At 40.3% G+C, this 21,449-nt stretch overlaps 1 protein-coding gene across 13 annotated transcripts in view; it reads right to left on the bottom strand.

Moving 5' to 3' along the window:
• The window catches only part of PTK2 (protein tyrosine kinase 2), a 253,954-nt gene that overhangs the window by 217,894 nt on the left and 14,611 nt on the right, over window positions 1–21,449 (bottom strand). For 8 of the 13 annotated variants that reach the window (XM_066623720.1, XM_066623723.1, XM_066623724.1 and 5 more), the window contains exon 2: window positions 18,469–18,531. The exons of the other annotated variants lie outside the window; for them this stretch is intronic. The gene's annotated coding sequence lies outside the window, so the exon portion shown is untranslated. The remainder of the gene's footprint in view (window positions 1–18,468; window positions 18,532–21,449) is intronic. 13 annotated transcript variants of the gene reach the window in all.

Below are 21,449 nucleotides of genomic sequence, written 5' to 3'. Positions count from 1 at the left end.
GTGAATTTCTAGAATACAGGCTTCACATAACATAGGAACTTGCTGGTTTCTCAGTGGGAATTAGTAATTCTCCATGTTTCTTATAATAGTCTATCAAAAACCATCTGGACATTTCATAAAAATCATTTATACACAGTTTCACATACTGATTATTAATGCCTTTGGATGTTATATATCTGGATTTTCAGAAGGCATTTGACATGGTCCCTCACCAAAGGCAGCTGAGGAAACTCCACAGTCAGGGAATTAGAGGGCAGGTCCTCTCATGGATTGGGAACTGGTTGAAGACCAGGAAACAGAGAGTGGGTGTCAATGGACAATTTACACAATGGAGAGAGGTGAAAAGCGGTGTGCCCTGGGTCCTGGGGACCGGTGCTTTTCAACCTATTCATAAATGACCTGGGGATAGGGTTATGCAGCAAGGTAGCCAAGTTTGTGGATGACACCAAACTTTACTGAGTGGTGAAGACCAGAACAGATTGTGAAGAGCTCCAGAAGGATCTCTCCAGACCGGGCAGCAAAATGGCAGATGAGTGGCAATGTAAATTAATGTAATGTCAAGCACATTGGGGCAAAGAATCAAAACTTTACATATAGGCGAACAGGTTCTTAGCTGGCTGTAAAAGATCAGGAGAGAGAGATCTTGGGGTGCTGGTGGACAGCTCGATGAAAGTGTTGACCCAATGTGCGGCAGTGGTGAAGAAGGCTAATTTCATGCTTGGCATCATTAGAAAAGGTATTGAGAATAAGACGGCTAATATTATAACGACTTTGTACAAACAGATGGTAAGGACACACCTGGAGTATTGCATCCAGCTCTGGTCACCACATCTCAAAAAGGATATAGTAGAAATGGAAAAGGTGCAGAAGAGTGTAACCAAAATGATTACTGGGCTGAGGCACCTTCCTTATGAGGAAAGGCTACAGCGTTTGGGGCTCTTCAACCTAGAAAAGAGGCGCCTCAGGGCAGACATGATTGAGACATACAAAATTATGCAGGGGATGGATACAGTGGATAGAGAGATGCTCTTTTCACTCTTGCATAACACCAGAACCAGGGGACAACCACGAAAGTTGAGTTCTGGGAGAGTTAGGGCAGACAAAAGAAAATATTTCTTTACCCAGTGTGTAATTAGTCTGTAGAACTCCTTGCCACAGGATGTAGTGATCTTGCTTAGATGCCTTTAAGAGGGGACTTGACAAATTTCTGGAGGAAAAGCTCATCACGGGTTACAAGTCATGATAGTATGTGCAAGCTCTTGGTTTTAGAGGTAGGCTACCTCAGATTGCTAGATGCAGGGGAGGGCACCAGGATGCAGATTGTGTCTTGTTGTCTTGTGTGCTCCCTGAAGCATTTGGTGGACCATCATGAAATCCAGGAAGCTGGACTAGATGGGCTTTTGGCCTGACCCAGCGGGGCTCTTATGTTCTTATGTTATTGGTGTTCTCTTATAATACTGAAATAAAATTCCTGGCCCGAACTTTCTTTAGTTTACAGGGGAACAGCCTATTCAGACACCCTTAAAAAGTCACGGTTAGGGACCAGAAAGCTTGGACTTCACAAAACGAACTATAAAGAGAAATTTTCCTCCATAAGAAACTATGTAAATAGGGGTAATGCTGCCTGTAAAAATGTTGGGGACTCTGAAGAGCCTGCTTGGAGTTGCACAGGGGTCCAATTTCAGCTGAAATAGCTGTGCAACCTTGAGGGAACAGCAAATAAGGATTAATGGGGACCGTATGTACATTCATGCCCTTCACTGAACATAAAGTGGGGGATTTTATCCCATAAAAACAGTGGAATAAGATAGAGATAGGGACTATTGAGAGTGGCATGCATTCCTAAACATGTATGAACCAGTACACCCTCCACAAACTATGATTAGTAGAAGGAACAGTGAAAGAGGGACATCATATTACAGAGAAAGAGTGAAAATAGCAAGCATAGGCTTTCTGGTACAGCCTCCAGAGGGCCAGGTGTGGCCCCTAGGTAAGTTACTGTGGTCCCGCATGGGCCCCCACAAATTCCATGATTCGCAGGTTTCAGTAGTCGCAGGTGTCCTGGAACATATGCCCCACAGATCCCCAGGGTCCTCTATATATTTATTTTGTGATTCTAAAATTGCAATCAGGTCCCAGACACCCAGCCTTCTGGAAGAGAGCCAAGAAGCAAAGACACACACTGGACCTTCTGTTATTCAGGCACTCTTAATTATTTGGTACATTTAAAACACATCCTAAACAAAGATACAGAAATTAGCAAGTCACTACTAATCAATATTTCTCAAGGAAATAGATCTGATAAGCTCTGTTGTGACTGAAGAAAGTCACATGAGAAAGAGCCTCATGAGCTATACAGAGCCTTATAGTTAAATGCTCTAAGGCAAGTAAACCCAAGCTGTGGCATTTTCCAGAGAACAGATTTTTAAACTGAACACAGAAAAATGTGTTTTTTTAGTAATACCTTTATTTGCAAGCATGAACTGGGATGGGTTTACTCAAGCAATTTGATTCAGAAGTTTGATTCTCTCACATAATACCAGAACTCTCTCACATAATACCAGAACCAGGGGACATCCACTAAAATTGAGTGTTGGGCGGGTTAGGACAGACAAAAGAAAATATTTCTTTACTCAGCAAGTGGTCGGTCTGTGGAACTCCTTGCCACAGGATGTGGTGCTGGCGTCTAGCCTAGACGCCTTTAAGAGGGGATTGGACGAGTTTCTGGAGGAAAAATCCATTATGGGGTACAAGCCATGATGTGTATGCGCAACCTCCTGATTTTAGGAATGGGTTAAGTCAGAATGCCAGATGTAGGGGAGAGCACCAGGATGAGGTCTCTTGTTATCTGGTGTGCTCCCTGGGGCATTTGGTGGGCCGCTGTGAGATACAGGAAGCTGGACTAGATGGGCCTATGGCCTGATCCAGTGGGGCTGTTCTTATGTTCTTACGTTCTTATGTAAGTGAATATGCAATTTTAAAAAACCAAAATTTCATTCATTCACTTTGGATATATCTCCGCTTTGGATATATCTCTGATAGTCTTCCAAGACTGAAGGATGCCAACAATCTCCGCTTTGGTAAACATGCTTACTATAAGCAGTTCCTTAATGGGCAGGTATAGACTAATTAAGCCTTTCAGCAAAGATCCCAGTTAAAAAGCTCAGGAATCAGAAGAAGCTTCTGTTGTTTTTAACTGCTTGCACCGCACACTTTCTAAAATGCTTAATATAGTAGACTCACTGCCATCTGGACAGTGTTCACCATTTCTGAACTCAGACTTAATGCAAAATGATCCAAGCGGGGTGCTGAAATGCATGTTACCATATGACTATCGTAAATTAAGATTAACTGCTACATTTCACATTTGTACTGGGTTTGAGGCGAAAGACCATAAATTACTCTTGGACCTAAACTCTCCAAAAGGAATAGTCTGTGCCCTTTTGGTTGAAGCCTTATAAAACCATAACATGCATCCACTCTGCTGTATACAGTCCACAGTAGCCATACACTGTAGAAGATAGCTAGACCAAAACCAAGCAGATCTTAACAAAAAATTATTTTATATCACACACTGACAGCCCAATACAATTCCTGTTTACTCAGAAATAAGCCCCGTTTGCTTTAATGAGACTTTAATTTGAAGCAATCATGAATAGTTTGACAACATAGCTAAACCAACAAAATTCACGAACACTACTGTATGTGACATCCCTATTTAACTGTAATGTAGGATGGTAGCAGAGATTGAATTATATTTTAAATATTCTAACCAGGCAAAGAGGTACCTTTTAAATTAGTGTCCTCATATTTAGCGGGGACGGGACGGGACAAATGTTCTCTTCACCCCAGCATGGTGTCTTTTTCGGTGTCTGCTGCTGGTGCCTCTCCTGCACCTCTTTTTAGAACGTGAGCCCTTTGAGGACAGGGAACCATTTATTGATTTATTTGCCTGCGTAAACTGCTTTGTGAACTACTTTTTGCTGAAAAGCAGTAAGTATTCATAATAACAATAACAACAACAACAACCGCGGCTGTTTTAACCACAGGACTCAATTACATCACATACATCCACTTTTTAATCATTAAAAGGAAATTAGTGCAATATGAAGTTATAATTGTGAAAGAGGTAGCTTCTAAGACAAACCATTACTGTTAGTTACACCATTTTATGGATGGATTATTTAAGCTGCAGCTAAACATTTGAGGAGAAAAATCATTATTTTTCTATTTATTTAAGAGGTGATAACCAAAAGGTGGAATGTCACTAAATAAATAGGTTAGGCGCCCGAGAAAGTGCCCAAAGTGGCTCACTTCATTTAAAATGCACCACAAAACACCACAAACTTGTATTTTCCTCCCCTTCCTCATATAGCACTATCCCTTCATTATGCTACTCCTATAGGGCTTGGGGGGAAAAATTAAATTCAAATACTGTGCAGAAGTATACAATTTATTTTTGAAGGTTTATTGCTGAATTTACAGCTGTAAATGAAGGAGTCTGGCCAACATCCCTGAACTGCCACATTCAAATCTTTACCTTTTCTTCCTTTCTGGAGTTATCATATTATTAAGATTACGGCTGCAGGATGGGTAAACATCTTTTCTAAAAATTAGCCATTTTTCAAACTTAACTTGAATTTTTTTATACATTTCAGCTATAAAAAGTTTCTGTTTTCAAATAATGTGATTTCAAATGAAACCTGAACATAATACTAGCATCTGTCTTTGATGTAAAATTACAGTTCCCTACTTCTTTGTAAAGAAATAACTGTTAGGGAAACATCTTTGTCAGAAGTCATAGAGCACAACAGCTTTTGTATTTACCATTGGATACTGAGGACCAAGGACAGATAGGGTCACCATAGATGTCATACACTGGGGCAGTCTTTCACTATGGCTGGTAACTACATTGTCTCTCCAACAGACTGAGTCAGTACTCTGAATTATAAACATTTATGCTTCTATCTCACAAACACAAATACAGTATTTACCTTGTACATAATGGAAGTGAATTTCTAACGCATCTTGATACAATCATGAGCATTAAGTTAAAAGAAGAAAATATGGTAATGCATTTCAGTTTCTAAAACACTACTCTGAGGCTTAAAACGCTCTATTCAAGTGGTTCCCCCCTCCAATAATTAAAGCAACAAATCAGTATGCAGTTTTATTCAGGAATTATCTATATAATAAATAGAAAATCAATGATTTAAAACTGATCTTTTTTCTTGATGATTTAAATCACCTTGATTCAAATCAATCCACCCTGGTATGCAGGTAACAATTCTCTCCTCCCGATTACATTTACACTGTAATTTATTAGTTCCTGACTTACCTCAGAAAGAAATTCCCACTCTAAAGGTATAAAGTGACTACAACCACTTAAAGTCACACTGTGTTCAGACAATGGGTACATCTAGAAATGGTACAATTATAAAAAAGAATACTTATCACTTTTATTTGCTTATGTTAACTTCCTTAGCAAGAGAAAAAAATTGCCACATGAAAATTCACAAAGCAATTAGACCACCAGACAGACTCACACACCACCCAAACATCTGCTAGTCAGGCACTTCACATGCAGTCTTCTATGAGCATAGTTCAAGAACTGACTTGAGCAGTCAGGCAAAATATAATTACACTTCTCATCACATATAAAGAAACAAGGAGAAGTTAGCGCTATCAGGTCCTTAAAACACTTTTCTTCTCATTTTTGTGTTAGAAGTTAAATAAGATAATCTTTAGCAACTGAGGTCAGAACGATTCCAGTTCATCACGCGCCAATCTTGCTTAAGGCATTGACACTGCCACTTCATTCCTACTTTTCTCCACTTCCATTGCAAAACAAACAAAATCTATGCACCCACAGAAACAGCCGTGTCTGCTTCTTGAGGGTCTGATAGATGTACTCAAGACGACCAAGTTGTTTACATTATCAGGAAATAGGCTTACACTTCAGACTACTTCAATATTATTTACAAATTTCTACATCAGCAGTACATAAGAACATAAGAACAGCCCCACTGGATCAGGCCATAGGCCCATCTAGTCCAACTTCCTGTATCTCACAGCAGCCCACCAAATGCCCCAGGGAGCACACCAGATAACAAGAGACCTGTATCCTGGTGCCCTCCCTTCCATCTGGCATTCTGACATAGCCCATTTCTAAAATCAGGAGGTTGCACATACACATCATGGCTTGTAACCCATAATGGATTTTTCCTCCAGAAACTTGTCCAATCCCCTTTTAAAGGCATCCAGGTCAGATGCCATCACCACATCCTGTGGCAAGGAGTTCTACAGACCAACCACACGCTGAGTAAAGAAATATTTTCTTTCGTCTGTTCTAACTCTCCCAACACTCAATATAGTGTTATATAGTGTAGAGTGTAGAGCCTAAATAAGTCAATCTTAAGCAACAAACCAATATCTATGATGCAGTCAATACAGTTTGCTAAAATTAGATTTTTTGCTGTTTTAATTGCAAAGTTCCAATACAAGGCAAAACTGAACTTTGAGACAGATTAATCACCCTACAAAGAGGCTATGAACAGATTATTTGATTGTTCCTATTGAACAATTTGAGCAGCTTGTCCCTTACAGCTACACAGAACACTCAATTTAATGTACTTAAGAAACATAAATTTTCTGCTCTATGAAAAGCTATTCTTATACATTTTGTGCATGTAAACTTCTACTTACTTCAGTGCATTTAGATCTAATAGACAATTGGCACTCATGGACATTCCTTCCCTTGTTAAATCAAGGGTTAACTGTACTATAGCAGCATCCCTAATCTTCTTCAGTAGGTTGATACCTGAATATCCTAATGTAGCAGAGGGAAAGCCTTACTTCCAAGAGTAAAGGTTAGAGAAATATCAGTAAACTCAATCACAAGCAAAGATATTTGATCCAGTTTCTAAAGGGGAAAGCACACACGTGTGGGGGGGGGGAGCCTTTTAATCTTTTGTCTTTCAGATTCTGCAAGACATCAGGGAGCAATTTTGTAATTTTTTTCCTGTTTTAAAAGAACTCCAAATGTACTCCTCAAATAAGCTTTCTGTCACACTGCTGAAGCAACAGTCACACCAAAACATACTCTCTGCAGTTTTAGTCATGGCTTTGGCTTTTACAGGATACAACAGAACTGCTAAAACCGTCCAGAAACAACTTGATAGAGGTCATTATAGAATACAAAACTGAAGATGGAGCGAGTCATGGACTCTCCGCTCACAACAGGAGAGGAAACTGAACGCTTTCCACATGCGCTGCCTCCGACGTATTCTCGGCATCACCTGGCAGGACAAAGTTCCTAACAACACAGTCCTGGAACGTGCTGGAATCCCTAGCATGTATGCACTGCTGAAACAGAGACGCCTGCATTGGCTCGGTCATGTCGTGAGAATGGATGATGGCCGGATTCCAAAGGATCTCCTCTATGGAGAACTCGTGCAAGGAAAGCGCCCTACAGGTAGACCACAGCTGCGATACAAGGACATCTGCAAGAGGGATCTGAAGGCCTTAGGGATGGACCTCAACAAGTGGGAAACCCTGGCCTCTGAGCGGCCCGCTTGGAGGCAGGCTGTGCAGCATAGCCTTTCCCAGTTTGAAGAGACACTTGGCCAGCAGTCTGAGGCAAAGAGGCAAAGAAGGAAGGCCCATAGCCAGGGAGACAGGCCAGGGACAGACTGCACTTGCTCCCAGTGTGGAAGGAATTGTCACTCCCGGATTGGCCTTTTCAGCCACACTAGACGCTGTGCCAGAACCACCTTTCAGAGCGCGATACCATAGTCTTTCGAGACTGAAGGTTGCCAATACAATTATACACAGCCACCTTCAAGTCTCTGGAGAGATACTGTCAATGTGAGAAATCCTGAGACAAACCCTGGTATATATGAATATTCTATAGGATAGAAAACATTTTTTAGAATGCCAAATGCCATTAGAATGCCAAAAAATGCCATTTTTTTAGAATGCCAATGTCTGTACTCTGCCAAAATCTCCCTAGACATTCAGCAGGCACTTATATTCTTCAGTTATCTACACACCTATCTATCAACTGTTGAAAACTCATTTAAACATTGTATGACAACATACCATTACTTGCACAATTCAGAAATCCAAGAACCTGCATTTGTCCTCTTGGAGTAACAGATGTTTGAATGGAAAGGAGTGTTCGATTCCCTTGTTGTAAGATCGCTTACAGGTATGTCTACCACTCTGTGCCTCTCCAATCAGATTTCCAAACACTTGGGAGCTCTCAAATTTCATACTAGGCAAAAATCAAAACACACCCTTGCTTCAAAAACAATTTACGCACCTTTAATGATAACAGGGAAAGGGCGAAACCAGAAAGACTTTAACAGTCACTACAGACACATGTTAGCCTTTCATTATAAAACTGCTTATTCTTAGGAAATCCTATCGACCATAACAAGGATGATTGCCTTCTGAAGACAATGGAGAAAACACAAAAACTGAATCTTCAACATTTGCTGAATTCTCCTTTTGTTATGATTGTAGAACAGGGGTCTCCAAACCCCAGCCTGGGGGCCAGATGCAGCCCGCAGCAAGTCTCTTTCCAGCCCAGAACTGTGCTCTGATTGTGTCTGGAAGGTGTTCTGAGGGCCGGAGAGGTTGAATGAATGAGCCCACTCATTCATTTATTCACTCATCTAAGTTCCATCTCTATTTAAATTTTATATTTAAATTTTTTTCCAGCCTTCCACACCACACAAGATATTTGATGCGGCCCTCTGGCAAAAAGTTTGGAGACCCCTGTTGTAGAACATAGATAAAAGCTTCCAAATATGAAGCTCTGTTCTTTCTCTCTTCTGTCTCCCATGTTCAGGCCAGTCAATAATCACTTCAGCAATAAAATGCTGAATATACAGAACATGCACACACAGGTGAAGTATTCCTTGGTTAGTTTCCTTACATTAAAGAAAACATTGATTCCTTATCCTCTTAATTCTCAGTTGAAAATACCAAAAGTAATTAGAACCTAGTAAAAAAAAAAAATCTTCAATATTTTCTGCAAGTTGAACTGCAAGCAGTTCTGAAAACAAAAAGCATTTTTCTATCATACAAGAAAGGGGTAATTTTCACTGGTAACTCATCCCTGTTGAAACCCCCCCCCCTCCCATGCTGCATCCTATTTCAAAGCTGCATTTTAAGTTTTGGTCTTGTTGTTAATCTACTCACTGGCCATGTTATAAACACAATACAAAGCCATGGTTCAGAATTTCAAACACAAGCTAGTGAGCTCTCAACATCCTCCTACATATCTGAGCAGAGGGGAGGAGACTGGAAGCTTCCACTTTCCGTTTTGTAAAGCTTGAAATCACATTTGAACTTGAGAAACTGTGGTCTATTCCAACTGTGATGAGTTCAGGAACCAAAACAATTAATTTGGATGCAATGAGAAACTGTAGATTGTCCCCCACCCTTCTCAAAACTGGGAGTATAATTTTCTTGTCGTCTCCACATCAGTATACAGGCGAGGATCACATATTTGGATGCCAGCCCATATCAATGTGCCTGTTCCCTGCACAAAGAGAACAAGCAAATTGGGGAAAAGGTTAGTAGTTGGCAACCTTCAGTCTCGAAAGACTATGGTATCACGCTCTGAAAGGTGGTTCTGGAACAGCGTCTAGTGTGGCTGAAAAGGCCGATTCGGGAGTGACAATCCCTTCCACACTGGGAGCAAGTGCAGTCTGTCCCTGGCCTGTCTCCCTGGCTATGGGCCTTCCTTCTTTGCCTCTTAGCCTCAGACTGTTGGCCAAGACTACCACCATACATCTTGATGTGCTTGCATTTCATGGAGAGAACATTTTTGACCTTGGAAAGCATTCAAACATAATGGAAAAAGTACTTCTGAAGCATTAGATGAGGGCACTTAGATGTCCCAGCATCACACTTCAGATTGAGGGGGCGTATTGCCCCACTAGTATCTGGCCAGTTAGTACCAAAAGACCATTTAGACACTGACTACCAGAAAATTTGGGGAAGAAGCCATTGTGGAGGCAGTAGGACCAGTTGCCAGTGTGGGTGTGGAGTAGCAACTATGAAACTAAGTCAAGAATCACTATTTCTTAGTTCCAATCTCATTTCTGAAATGAATTTTTCAGGTGGCCTTAGGAGAGCCATCTCACCTCCCTCTCACCTCTCCTGTCTACTCTATGAGAAGGATACTTTACAGAGATATTGAAAGGATTACAAAAAGATAGTATATGGGAAATACTAAACACACTTGAAAACACTATGTAAATACCAAGGATGAGAATGAGGAGGAGGATATTGCTCAAGCTGTAGTGTGAAGCTGTACCAATTCCAAATGTCTGTAACCATGTCTTTTTCCTTAACCTGTGGATTGACCCTTAAAATTGGATGTAGATCAAAACTAATCAGCAGAGATTAAAGGAGTCCCATTTTTCTTTTCTTTTTTAAGTGACTATATTACCTCTTTTTGTAAAGGCAGTCACAGGAGAAATTCAAGGAATTAGTAATATTAATAGTACTTGAAAAGCTAATCTAAGTTCATAAAACCAACATCCTTTAGTTATCCCCATTCACACACTGAAAGATCTCTCAACAGTTCTATTATCTACCAACTTAGCATTTTTAATACTTGCTTGGAATATTTTTTTTAAGACAAGATGTATCTAAGGAATCCCCAATTACTACAATATGCAACAGAACAAACCTTTTTGGGGGGTTGGGGATGCTCAAGAGCAAGGGCAAGAGATCTTCAGCCAAGACCAAAAAGCATGAGGACACTTATACACTTACCACATGATGACAGACAGGCTGGACTTGCATAAAATAAAAGGCCTCGTCTACAGTCGGCATGCATAAATGGCTCTCGTGATCTAGAAATCTGGGTACATGCAGTGTAACCATCCAGAAAATTCTACACATTCACAGAGGAAAACATTTCCCCCACATCCTTCTGGGGTTTCTTCAGGAATGCGCAAAAGAAATTCTGCATAGGGGACAGTGACATTTATAACAGTCAGTGGAACCTGCTTCCACTGACATCCACCACAAGTACTCTAAATAAGCCTTAGCAGTTTCTTTAAATCTTAAGAGAAAGAAGAGGAATTTATCTGCCCTAGGATCAAGCAGAAGTTATATTACTTCTGTTGACAAAGAAGTGGCAGGAATAGCTATTAGAACCTGTGAATTGTTTTCAACACGGCTTAACACAACCAACAAGCACAAGTTTCTTCCTTTGTGATGAATCCTCTCCTTTCACAATCTCCACTAACTCAATCTCCATCAACTGACAGAAAACATTTTTAACCAACATCCAACTCACTCCTCCCCTAGAGGACTAGAACATTACAGAAACAGCATTCAAAAGTAAAATAATTTCAAGCAGATATGACAGCACCAACAGCAGCACACTTTGACAAACACTGCACAAAAACAGACAGGGAAAATGGGAAGACACCTAGAAGATGAACATAAACCAGCCAACCAAAACAAGAATGTTGCTGTGATGCCCAAAGGCTTGAAAACACATGTCTACTTCAGAAAGGATAAACACACAATTTCAGTTTTCTGTTCAGTAACATGCCCCACCTTACCACACAGGAGTCATCAATGTGTGTGAGCACTCTACATTCAGCATATAGCTGGCTGGTCTTGTGAAAAAATTTATTACTCAGATAAGCCATATCTTTATAACTAAGAAGCATCTTCTGAAAACGTAATAAAACTTCTCTGTACAGGCAAGGGCTAAGAATAATGTGATCACAGAGTTGGAAGGGACTTACAAGATCCACACACACACACACACACACACACACCCCACTGATGAGGGCAGTCCACAACCAGAACATCCCCAAAAGATGGCAATCTAGTCTAGGCTTAAATATTTCCAACAATGGGAGTCTGCCACCTTCCAAGGCAAACTACTCCACTGTGCAAGAGAAAAAATTTTCACATCTTTATCAGTGTTAACAAATTCACATGTGCAGACACTTACATCCTTGATCTCATGCAAGTGTTTATACGTATGTGGGGAGGAAAACAAGGAAAATACTCATTTAAATATAACCACCTGATTAAAAATGTGTAGCACTGATATGCAAAGTGTCAGCATATAACAGAATCCACTTCTCCTCAGCCTCTTTCCTATACCTTTTAACCTGACAACCTTCACTTCCTCCAAGAAGTAATTAAGATGTTCCTACTATCTACAGTCAATTACCAAGAGCCAGTTAAAGCAGACAGGTGAACGCAAATTAAGTTAAGTGTAAGGTATGTACTGTTAAGTTCTGTAAGACATACATTCTGTACACTTCTGGGTTTTATCATGCAGGTATGATGTTCAGTAACTGGTACAAAGTTTGGCATCATGAAAATATCTGATCTATTTCTAATTTTTAAAGCAAGCAAGTCTTTCACCAATTGGCTGGTGAGAATGGTTTGAAGATAAGCAGATTCTTGGTCGTCATCTGTAAGGCAAACATTTCCCAGGCTTACGTCCGATTCTGCTAGAAGCAGCCATGGTTAGCATACAAGCCTCACCACTCAAAAATGGTAGAAAAAGAATTGAAAGTCTCTGTCAGAGAGGTCAACACACCTATACCCAACTTTTCTGCACTGCCTTTTCTTCCCTGAACTGGAACTGAACCCAAATCTAAGATCCCTTGGTGGTCCTGAACCAGAACTGGAACTAAACCCCTAAGCACAAAAAAACCAGTAACCAGCTCAATAATAAATAAAAACAAATAATCAAGCATGCAGAAGATCCTTTCAAGAATGGTGAAGGCTTTTCTCTGCTTCAGCTATATCTGGAGAAACTGTATATTTCCTAGTAATCCATCTGAAAAGAAGGGAAGAGGAGCAGCAGGAATTGATAGGAATGACCCATGAGTGATTGTCATCCTGCAGCTCAGGCAGAATCTTCCTGATCCACAGTTCCAGCCCCACCTACACTTCAGTTTGGAGGTTTCTTGAACTGAGGCAGGAAGCTTCTTGTGTTGCTTGGCACATCAGTTCCTCCTTGCTGCCATTCCACCATTCATTCAAAAGGTTGAGTTCTTTTCTTTTGTGGCTAACTGAAGAAGCATCATTAAGGAAAGAAAAAGTCTTAAGGAACAGACCCCCATGTACTATTATCACATTTTTAAGTGCTTACATGCCCATCCTGTGCTGTACTAAAAAGCAGTTGTGTATTTATAGGTAAGATTTCACTACTGTTTTTTTTAAAACTGTCAAACCAAACCTAAGCAAATCTGATTTCTTGCCTACACCATAATAGCACATGTATCACATATTTGTAAGTCACAGTTTGAACTTAATGAGCACAATTCACTTAATCTTAAATTCAAAATTAAGCACTTCCAAATGCTACTGATCCTCTCAGAAGAGTTCAATGGGAATGTCTCCGGTTAAAATAAATGGAATTTAAAAGTGATTAATTGTGGCTGGAATGGGCAGAGTATACATTTCCACATCTTAGGCAACAGAGTATCTACCTTCCTTTCTTTACTGATCCTACCTAGCCAAAGTAATATAGGTTAGTAGTTGCTATTACAGTATTGTTATTAAAAGTGCATTCTTAAGTTTAGTAGCCATAGCACATCCCTCTCAAATACTCTCAGCCCCATTAACATGGCACCACAGCTGTTACTGGTCTGCTATCAAGGGAGACAGCAGAGGTAAACCAGCTACTGATCCCTCTCACAGACAACCACAATCCTATTCAATGAATGGGTACAGCGTATGTACAACTGCAATCCTATACACCCATATTGAGAAGACTAAGCCTCACTGAACAAAGCAAAACTGACTGCCAAATACACACACACACACACACACACACACACACACACGATCCAGTTACAAGGCTACCACTTGAATATTAGGAAATCTAAATAATGTTAAACCTGTTAAACAATACCAATGGTTTGTGTCTGTGTTTTAAAAAATTTTTTAACATGTCTACACGTAACATGTATATCACCCCTAAAAAAAAAGAAAAAAGAGAAAACCATCTGCTATTTATAATTTTTTTTGCCATATTTGTACTTGCAATCCTACATTTTTACAGTTTGGTTACGAGTAGAAAAACCCACAATGGGAATTCCGTTACAAAGTTTTATCCAAGAAGGTACTGCTGCACTCTGTTCAGCAAGTTAAAGTTATTTACCCAACAAACTAATAATTACACAGTTGGCCAATGACTCACTTAATCTGTTACGTATGCTGTATTCAAGAGAGCAGGAAGCTGCAGATCACAGAGCCAACCAAATAAAGCACATTTCTAGATGACATCATGACATGTTTTGAATGAAACTGAATAAAAATACCGACATGTGATTTGTGTTAAGCGACAAATAAAAGAGGCCAAAATCCATATTTCAATTCATGTTCGTTTCTAGCTCATTATTTTCCAAGTTTCTTGCACTCTCCACTGAAAATCGAATTCAGAACTTCTTGAATGACAGAAAATGACCAACTAACGATTCAAATGCTTTGTTGGTAGGTCACTAGATTCCCATAAATTGTTCCTGGGCACAAAGCAGCACAAGAGGTTCCAGATCTAATCAGGAAATTCAGAAAAAAAGACAAAAGCACTGACAAATGTCAAGACAAGCTCCAGGAAGCCTTTCACAAAAAAATTTTGTGCCACACTACAAGCAAAGCACAAACCAGTTTTTCAAATGATCCCAAGTGAGAGGGATAAGAGAAGTTTACTGCATATGTAGCACATAAAGTATTTTCAAAATCAAAAGCAGATTGTCTGAGGTTGGTCTTCTTAAATACAAGGGTATTAAGCGTGGCATATTCCAGAAAACGGCCTGAAGAAGTTCTGGAATGGGTAGCCAAATCCTAACTTGCACTGTGAACAGGCAGGTCAATCGGCCTGTGCAGCACAAAGTAGGTGCCAGCTGGAGTGCTACTCGGGGTAAGGGGATATTTTTCCCTTTACCCAAAGTAATACCCCAGCCACCCCTATGGGACTACTAAGATCTGCGTCAGCGAATTTGCTGGTGAAATCCAAGAAGCCATGTAAGGCCGATCAGGCCAGGAATGGGGATTAAGATTTGGCCTGTGCAGCTGTTGCAGATCCTGCCCCCCTCCTAGGTTTAATCCACCTCCCAGTCTGCCCTTCCCTTGCCCAAAACACCCCCTTCCCATCACACCCTCTCACCACCCACATCTCAGCCAGGGCTTACTTACCCCTCCAAGTTGATATCCAGCATGAGGAGGCTGGCACATGTTCTTGTGCCAGCCCAGCCTACTCACAGGAGGCACAAATGTGTTTTATGGCACATTTGCAACACTCCTGGGCCAGAGCAGGGGATTTGCACTGGCCAAAATTCAACTCAGGATTGCACTCTTAGTGGTACAAGATTTAAAAAAGTTGAGCTCTCTCTCAAATGCTCTACCCATTCCAGGTGCCACATATCATATACCTGGGACTCTATACCTGAATCTTCTTGATTTTGGAAAAATAAATCCTGACATACTAGCAAATGTTATAATTCCCACCTCCTCAGCTACTCTATGCAACTAGACTATGCCCCCAACTTGGCATTCAAAAAGACCATACAATCATTAGATTAGATTATCATACAAACATTGGAAGCCATATCAAATTGGATATTATCACTTGTCTCCAGTTTCCTAAACAAACACCCTGCTATCCCATTATCTTCTGAAACAAAGAGACTAAAGCCATATTGTGAAATAAATGAAAATTGAAAAAATGGTGACCCTACTGAATGCCTAATGCCTGCAAAGAAGAAGAGTACATCAATCTCCATTTTGCCCAGTCTGCCTTGGAAAAAGATATAGTTCTAAAAAGCAGATCAAACTGTTTATTTTGGGAACACATCTACTCTTTCATTACGAAACGAGACTGAACAACTTTTAACACTAAGACTTAAGACCCGGCACACATGACCAATGACAACACCTGGCAGCAATTGCACTGATCACAGCAAATTTTTTTACTTTTTTTATGAAAGTCCCCCCCCCACACACACACACACTCTTCATGTCCCATGCTAAAAGGCATATAGTTATTCAGTACTATAATGTACTGCAGCTTCAAAAGATAGTTTCTCATTTTCAGGGGGGAGAAAATCTAAAGCAGAATGAAAATTTGGGACATGTTGAAAAAATAACTTATTTTGCCTGACTGGCTCAGGAGAGCAGCATAAAGGCTGTCCAAGGTTCTTGCTGCACAACTGAAGTCCTACTGACACTTCATCCTGATCAAGTTTCAGTAATGCAAGCTGAAACCAGACTTCAATATACAGTATTTTAAACATGCCTGATGGCTCAGGAAGAAATGGGGAAAAAATCTGTCACAAAAAGGGTCTGTATGAAAACATGTAGCCTGTTTTAACTTATGCGTTATATACAGGTTGAGCCTCATTATTCCCGTGCTTTCCATTCCAAGCACTTAGGTGGACGGCAAAAAACGCACTATAACAAATCAATTTAAAAAACAAAGTTTCTTTGCTCCTTTTCTTTGGTGATTTAAAACACCCTTGCTGACCTATGTGATGTAAGATAAGAGTCATTAAGAAGACAATTCATCCATCAGTCTCCTCCAAGCACTTACAAAGGCGCTTCACTCAGCCCCTCCCTTCACCAATGCAAAGTGATCACCTTTCTTTCACTGCTCAGGGGGAAGGGAGGGGTCACCTGGAGAAAGAAGGATTGATGAATTGTGAGCCAGCTGCCCTCTCTCTCTCTCATTAAGGAGGCTATTGTTAAAGGACTGTTCAGTTTTTTAAACTGATTTTAAAGGGATGGATTTCTCCCCTTCTCCAGGGATCAGCACATTCCTTCTCATTTGCAGTGGCCATAAGTGTTGAGTCAAATCCATGTATAAAAAATCCGTGTATAAATAGGCTGGACCTGTACTGTTTAGTTAAGAGACATTAAAAGTTAGGTGGAGGGAAAAGATCAATTTTTTTTTTTTTTTTTGCAAAAATACTCCCAATACTTCCCAAAATAAAAATGATTACTCAGAGACCCCAAAGTTTGGATCATAAGGAAATTCTCTTAGCAACAAGTTCTCAACATCTTGGATAGCACCTTCTCCTGAAAGGGCCACCTGTGGATTTCACCAGAGACATGCTCTCACAAATCTCTCAACCACTGTAACTAATGCTGAACTTGGAAAAAACTTCATCAACATATACAAGCAAAAACACAAAGACACAAAACTCAGCAGACACTTTCAGAAAAAAGAGGGAGAATAAGACATTCCTGTGAGGCCCAAGCAAAACACTAGCAGGTGGACAGATTGACTGCCCTCAAGATGTGCTGAAGAAAAAAAAGAATTAAGATAATAATATTCTTCCCACTTTCCAAAAGATAGTCTCAACATCCATGATGCAGAAAACAGTATCATCTCCACGAGTGGCTGCTGTTCAATTCTCACCTCTCTTAAAAAACATGTATGGCAAAAAATTTAAGAGTGGATCACGCATTATCACGCATTCTAAAATGTTTAGAAACCAGAACCAAGCATACTGACTTTGACAACATAGGAAGGAACACCTGGCTTCCCTGTAAACTCAAATTTCTGGCTTGGTGAATGTTGTTCTTCAAAACTTGCACAGCCTGATTAAGGGCAATTTTTCCCTTGAGGGAGAGGGGGTGATATTCATCAGGACTGTAGCACAAAAGGTACATAATCAAACAGCTCCTCATTAGTCCTAATCTTGACTCATGGAATTGCAGGAAATATGCATCTCTGCAGGCACCTGAAGGGCTTACAACTAAATGAGAATGAACTGAACAGACAATGACACACACCAGAAGTGAAACTTAGCAGTTCTACACCCCCAGCAAGTTATTTGAATTCTACCCAGTAGCACAATGTGAGTGTGAAACTAGGGAATTTGTTAACATTGATTCATTCACTCAGCAAGTTCCTTGTACAAAGAAATCAAGTAGAACATATGAGTAATCACATTATGAGGATCATGAGTTAAACAATAAGAATATGTTTTAAAGAACCGTCTAGACTGTTGAACCTGGAGCAATATTTACCAGTGCAGCGAGACGATACCTTCTGATGGTACCCATCCATGTTTATGAACAATGTAAGCGTTGAAGGAGCTTCATCTCATGCAAAGACTAAAATCCTAGATCTACTTACCAGCACAAGTGGGTATACCAAAAGCCACCATCAACGTCACATAAAATTTAGTACACATATGCACTCTGAATTCTCTGCTCCTGATATTCTAAACCACTTTAAACTCATTTTTCACACAACCTATAATGTACAATAATGTAACATATATGGCTCTTTCCTTAAGGCCTAAGTTTTCAATAGCACCAGCTAGAAATAGATGCATGCACTGCAGTGAATTCAAAAACTACAACAATGACTCAACGTGCTTTCAAGACTGCCATCAATGGCAATTTTATCCAATTTTCATAACACCCCAGGAGGAAAGAAACAAAACCAGAATATACCTTAAACAGATTTTCCAGTTCTCAACAGTAGATATGTTCTAGGAACAAGATGAACCTTGAAACCTGTAAATAATAAATCAGAATTGATCAGGTACTTCCTTGACATGTTGGATATACATAATAGAGTTTTAAAGAGATAACATGATAGCTTTGGAAATTACTGATGAGCAGTTATTCAGGCAAGCAAAAAATGAGATTTTGCACAAGATAAAGCAAACAGACATTTCATTTTGAGTATATTTTTTTTAACTCCTAGGAGCTAAAATCCTACAATGATAATAACTATTGTATGATAGCCTCCATGAAGGAAGCGCAGAACAGGAAACACCTATACTTTTAATTCATGCAAGCATACTCAACATTTTTCTGAGTATACTTTAAACTGGTGACCCCTCAATCATCCACCAAACTAAACTTGAATTTAAAACTTGTAGATTATGACTGTTATTTGAAGTTAGGATCCCCCTCCCAACAAATCAAAAGCATTTTTCACTGTTTTCAAGAGAACTGAAGTGTTAGCGCCATGGCACTTTTATGCAAGTTAAATTCTTAGTATTATTTATTGATATACAAATGTGTCAACTGCCTTTCTACCAAGTCTTAAAACTATGGTACAGCAGGTAGATACAGCAGGATTGTATCCAATTTCTGCCTTGTTAATAACTGGAGATATATCTTTGGTAACCATTAAGGGCACTGTGGCATAAATTCCTCCTCTGCCCCTTCTTACCCAGTTTTCAAGGATATGAAGGGGTGGAGGAAGAATTACATAAGTTGCTCTTATGTGAGTTGCACATAAACATGCAACTCACAGATTTATGCTTTGTAAACTTAAGTGGAGTTCTTGAAATGAAGCATCATAATCCAAAGGGGTAGCTGTACACACTTATGAAGCATGAACATGAGCTTCCCTCTTGGTAGCCACCCCCATGGAAATGCCCTTGACCTCTCTTAAATTATCCTCAATACTAAAAGCATTTTGAGAATGTGCTGTGAGGATATTAAAGAGAAACTGCACCAAATGTGCATTGCACCCTTTCACATTCATGGGTAGACATGGATATGTTTGGGCTCTCAGGCAGTGGTTCCCAAACTTACCTGGGTCACAATGCCACCACAGCCTCTTCACCCTGGCTCATCTGCGTGCTGCCATCTTGAATCTCGCAAAAGAGACCCAAGAAAGCGATACCCAAATCTCATAAGATTTCACGAGATTCAAGATGGCAGAATCCATGTGAACAGGTAGGAAAGGCTATCAAGGACATCCCATGGTGCCCCTGTGATGCCGCAACAACTTAAGGTGTTCCAACAAACCCTTTGGGCTCCCCTGGTCTGAATAAGGAATAATGCCACAGGTTTCACAGAAAAGGGTTTTTCAGCAGGAATCTAAAGGCTGTGAGTGAGATTACTTTGCTTTTTGAATTAATTCTAAACTGGATCATCTCTGAATTAGACTTTTCCAATTTTCTCAACTTCTAATATCTACAAGTGCTGGTATTGTCCTTTAAGGCCCTTTACGGTTTGGGTAAAGGCTATCTTAGGCACTGCCTTCTCCCATACATTCCAGCCCACCCTCTAAAGCCATCTGAGGGGGCTCTCCTTCAAGTGCCACCTATGTCCCAAGTTAGAGGGATGGCGGCACAGGAGCAAACCTTCTCTTAGTGGCACCAGAACTATGGAATTCCCTTTCAGGTGAATTAAGAGCTACTCCCTCCCTCATGGCTTTTTTGCGAGGGTTTTTTGGCTTCTGGTTTGCCAGCCCAGAAGAGGACTCCAGGGCATCGCAAGAAGGAGCACTGCGTCACAACCCACCATGGAGAACAAGATGGGTCGTAGTGCTAAAAGGTTTGGGAACCACTGCCCTAAATGGCTTAGGACCAGGGTACCCTGACAGATCACCGAAAAGCTCATCCCTTACAATCACCTGGGGGAATCCTGCAAGTGCCACCATTGGTGGTGCTCAACCGACAGCACTGAGAGGGTGGGCCTTCTCCATGGTGACACTCAATTATACAATTCTCTCTCAAAGTAGGAACTGCCTCCTCCCCATCAGTGTTCTGGGAAAGTCCAGGGGTGCCAAACACATTTCATAAAGAGGGCCAAATTGCATTCATCATGCCTGCTGAGGGCCAGAAATGATGTAATTAAACAGGTCATAACAAAGAATCAGCATTTTTTCTCACTTAGGAACTCATTAGCTGCAAATGACAGAAGAGAAAAATACGCAAATCATGAACATATTTCAAGATATGGGAGAGCCCAATTTTCATGTGGGCTTACCTTTCAGCAGTAGCACCTCAGCACTGCTCAGCAGCTGAGCCTGAGAGCTGGATTAAAAGTTTGACACCCCTGTTGGAGACTGTAAAGACCTAATTGTTTCATTCTGCTTTTTTGTTGCAATGTTTTTGAGTTTGCCGTTTTGCTGCTGTTTTATTATGATTAAAACATTCAATCTGTATTATTTCATTTGTATTATATTTCAATATTGGTTTTAATATTATAAAACACCACCACAGAAATCTTTCCAAAGATCTGAAGAATATGCATTTTTTGACTTGTAACCTAAGGTTGCCTTCTGTTTATACAAGAGCTCTCCAACCCTCAAAAGCAGATATTCAGATAACTCAGGAAGCTGCACAGGGAAGGGAAGAGATGACAATAATCTCCACCAACCCCTTACCGCCCCTGTGTGAAAACAGGGCTTCTTCTGCAAATGGAAGACCAGCTTAGAATAAACCTGTAAACTGCAGTCACAATTTATTGGAAAGACATTATTCTAGCCATTACAAAAAAAATACTGACCACTGGTTGACATGCAAATGTTCTTTAAGTGCACAAAGCTTCGCTGTGTTTGCTATCTGTGAGAGTCAACAGCTATTACACTCTAGGAAGTTCTGCACTTGTTATTCTTGATACGCACACACATTTCCCAAGTATCTAACTTTCACTGCCCACAAAAAAATGCTGTATGACTCACTACT

Source organism: Tiliqua scincoides, chromosome 4 (assembly GCF_035046505.1).
Source record: "Tiliqua scincoides isolate rTilSci1 chromosome 4, rTilSci1.hap2, whole genome shotgun sequence".
NCBI classification, from domain to species: domain Eukaryota; kingdom Metazoa; phylum Chordata; class Lepidosauria; order Squamata; family Scincidae; genus Tiliqua; species Tiliqua scincoides.
Note: the sequence above shows the minus strand (reverse complement) of the source record. Positions and strands in the feature narration are given on the sequence as shown.